The 3,820-nt window shown below is 31.6% G+C and overlaps 1 long non-coding RNA gene across 1 annotated transcript; it reads left to right on the top strand.

Moving 5' to 3' along the window:
- Positions 2,486-3,047, top strand: LOC110269846. Its single transcript, XR_002358602.1, has 2 exons — positions 2,486-2,553; positions 2,896-3,047. It is a non-coding gene; the product is annotated as an uncharacterized LOC110269846 (long non-coding RNA).

Below are 3,820 nucleotides of genomic sequence, written 5' to 3'. Positions count from 1 at the left end.
AATATATTTCTATTAGACACATTTATAAAGATACTTTTATTAAATACAATCATAAATAAAAATTGAAAAAAGTTGGTAAAGTCTTTATTGATTACGTAGCGGGATTGTAAAATTAATCACTCGTTAATATCGACCAAACTAGTATATTACTATATGAGCTTATAAAGCCTAACAAAAAAGATAATCAAGAGCTATATACAAGTAAGGCAACTATTCAAATGAAAATACTAAAAATATCTTTTTATAAAGATTTTTGTGTTAAAAGTGTATTTTGTTTGTTTAGTTACATTTTTTTGAAAATAATACTTTTATAACATATTAAAATCAAACCTTATAATTTATCATCTAATAGTAAAAAAAGACTCATCTTCATATGAAGATAATTATAAAATCTCCATGTGGTAGTATCTACCTAAAAGTAATAACTTAATGAGAAATGTTATTTGTACACCAAAATTAACCACTAAAATTAGCCACCAATATATTTGTGTATAAATACATGTGTGGTTTAATTTATTTTCAATGTGTATTTATATTCTAACATGTATTTTATACTGGTGGCTGACTTTGGTGGCTAATTTTGGTGTACACGTAACATAACCCTAACTTAATATGTTACTAAATTATGACATTAAAAACGAAAAAAGAGCCACTCAGATAAAAATACCTAAAATATTTTTTTAAGATATTTTTTAGTAATTAAAATTCAATACATATAATTGATTAAATTGTGTTATTTTTGTCAAAATTAAATTAGACAAATTAATTTAGTCGAAAAATCGGTGAACCAAATATTAAATCGGTCTAAATTAATATTATTTTTATAAAAAATGACTATAATACTCCTATTATATAAAATGACTAAAATACTCTTATTATATATATTAATTTTGAGAATCATAAATTCTAGCCCTGAGATATAATATATAATAGACATAATTATTTTATATTTATTTAAAGATCGTAAGTTCAAATTTCATTCCTAATTAAAAAAAAATATTTGTGTATAATTAGTGATGACACTGATTTTAAAATGTGTTGGACAAATTTAGATCTAATTAGACTTGTTCCACACTAAATTTATTATTTCTTTCTAAATTTGGATAAAATTCTTTTGATACGAGAGAGTGAGATTATTGATAAAATAATGAGTAGAGATTAATTATTCTTAAATTAATATTAGAGTTTAATTTTAATACATGCATAATATAAAATATTTTATATAATTGTATAATTATATTTATCTTTTTAAATAATTATTTATATAATTTATAAAAAAATATTTTTATTCATGTATATTAAAATTAAATTTTTAAAATAATTTAATTCATATATGATAGGAATTATAAATTTAACAACGATTAATCAGTTATTTTTTTATTTTATTAATTTTTTTACTTTAAAAATCTAAATTCACAATGAGTTGCTGACATGGTAAACAAATATAGTTTCACTTATATCTATTTATACTACGGTTTTGAAAACCGGACCGGACCGGTCGGTTCAACCGGAAAAACTGGAAACCGGTTACCTGGCCGGTTCGGGTAATCTCCAAAATCGAGTGGCAAAAAATCGGTAGAAAAATCGGTTGAACCGGCGGTTAATCGGCGAACCGGAAGAACTGTCCGGTTTTTTGACGGTTTAGTAGTTTCGAAATTCAGAAGCCAAACGACGTCATTTTGGCTATTTAAAAAAAAAAGAAAAAGGCATACGCGTTAACCAGTTAACCCTAACGAACCTAACCCTAATCAATCAGCCTTCAGCCATCCACCAAACCCCCGAAGCTCTCAGCCAGTCAGCCTCCTCCCCTTTCTTCCCCCCTCATCCACCAAGGCCACCATTGCCATTGCCCACCAAGCTCCAGATTCCAGCAGCGCTCCTCATTCGCGACCCAGCATCGCTCCCCATTCGCCACCCAGCAGCGCTCCTCAGCAGCCGCGACCACCACCGCGTTGAGCCCGCCTCCTCGTCGCCGAACCTCGACGAGCTCGCCGAGCCCGCATCGCATTCGCCGGTAAGACTGGTTTTCTTGTCTTCTTGATTTTGAACATGCTTCCTTCTAGCTCGCCTGTTCTGTACTTCTGTTTGAAAAAAAAAATAACAGGGCATCTGATTCTGTTTGCTGGTTCATGGATAACATGCTGATCTTAATTTTTGTTTTTGATTCTCTATGCTGCCTGTTCTATTTGCTGATTCTGTTTGCTGGTTCATGAATATGCTCTATGCTTCTGTTTGCTCTATGCTCGACCATTCTGTTGGATTATGCTTTTTGTTGCTTTTGAATGGAAATGGTTTTAAATTTTTATTTTACCTGAATCAGTTGATTTCTGTGACTGTCAAGCTGCATGAAGTTGATCTATGCTGCCTGTTCTGTTTGCCGGAATCTGGAAATAGTTTTTGATTCTCTATGCTGTCTGTTCTGTTTGCTGGAAATAGTTTTTGATTCTCTATGCTGCCTGTTCTGTTTTTGATTGTTTTAGATGGAACAATCACAAAGTAACTCACAGCCACAAGATAATGCTGCTCAAAATTCTCAAACTGGTTCATCTAGAGGTAAATCTGATCCAGCTTGGTAGTATTTCACAGTGAGGTATGACAAAAATAACAAGGCTCAATATACATGTATTTTCTGCTTGAATACTTATAATGGAGGGGGGATATATAGAATGAAATATCATCTTGCAAAAATTCCTGGACAAATTAAAGTTTGTAACAAAGTAACTGAAGATGTTGAGCTTCAATTCAAAAGGCTTTTGGAGGAAAACAAAAAAAAAAGGCAGAAAAAAGAAAATTTACATCTGAGTGTTATGATGTGGAAAGTGAAAGAGAAGCGGAAGAAGAGGGTGAAGCGTCTAATCCTTAATTTTTTCTTGGTTTTCTATTTTATTTTATTAGATGGAGGAGATGTGGAACTTGATGTGGATTTCCCTAATGTTGCTGATTCTTCAAATACAGCTTCTTTTGGTGGTACTTCTGATGATGGTGGCTTTGGATTACCTGTTTATGATGGAGATGTTGGAACACTTAATGATAATTATGATTTTTGATGAGTTGCATCTTTATTGAACTCCAGTTGAACTCCGGTCGAACCAGTGAACTATTAAACCAATAACCTCACCAGTTCATTGACCGGTCCGGTTCTGGCAACCTTGATTTATACCAAGCTTCCGAGAAAATTAGCAGGTATGAAATTGGGAACCAAAGGTTACATTTTGAAAATTTTGACAGCGTTGGCCTTTAATTAATTATGTGTTGCTGCAGATGGACTAATTTTAATTAATTGTTCCCGTTGAAAGAGTAAGAGAGTGCATATGCGTAGAAATTTATGCATTGACTCGGAGAGTGTGCTCAGTCATCTTAGTTTCTTTTAATTATGCGATGTGATTTGGAAATGAGTAATACATGGGGGATACTATACTATTCACATAATATTATAATAAACTTGAGACCACTACAATGTATAACAAATTATATATGGACCGATTCAGCCATTACTTTCCGACCATGCTTACTTTTGCAGTGAAAATTCTTCATTTCTGTTTTCTGGTCCTATATGTGCGTATAATTGTATATTTGTATTTGGACTGGGACATTCTCCGTAAATAATTTTAAATGGACTAGTTAATTGTGGAGTGTCTTTGAAAAGCTTTTAAGGTGAAAATCAAATCAACATCTATCAAACAAAATAGGTAGTAAACACAAAATTATTAATCTTTTCTTTTTTACGAAAAACCCTAGTGATAACTGGGGAGAGAAATCTGGAACAAAGAGGAGCAGTGTAATAACCTATTTATTAATTCATTTTTCTTTTTATTATTTA

The sequence above is a fragment of the Arachis ipaensis genome, chromosome B03, assembly GCF_000816755.2.
Source record: "Arachis ipaensis cultivar K30076 chromosome B03, Araip1.1, whole genome shotgun sequence".
Taxonomy (NCBI): domain Eukaryota; kingdom Viridiplantae; phylum Streptophyta; class Magnoliopsida; order Fabales; family Fabaceae; genus Arachis; species Arachis ipaensis.
The sequence above is the reverse complement of the archived record's forward strand: the minus strand, read 5'-3'. Positions and strand labels throughout refer to the sequence as shown.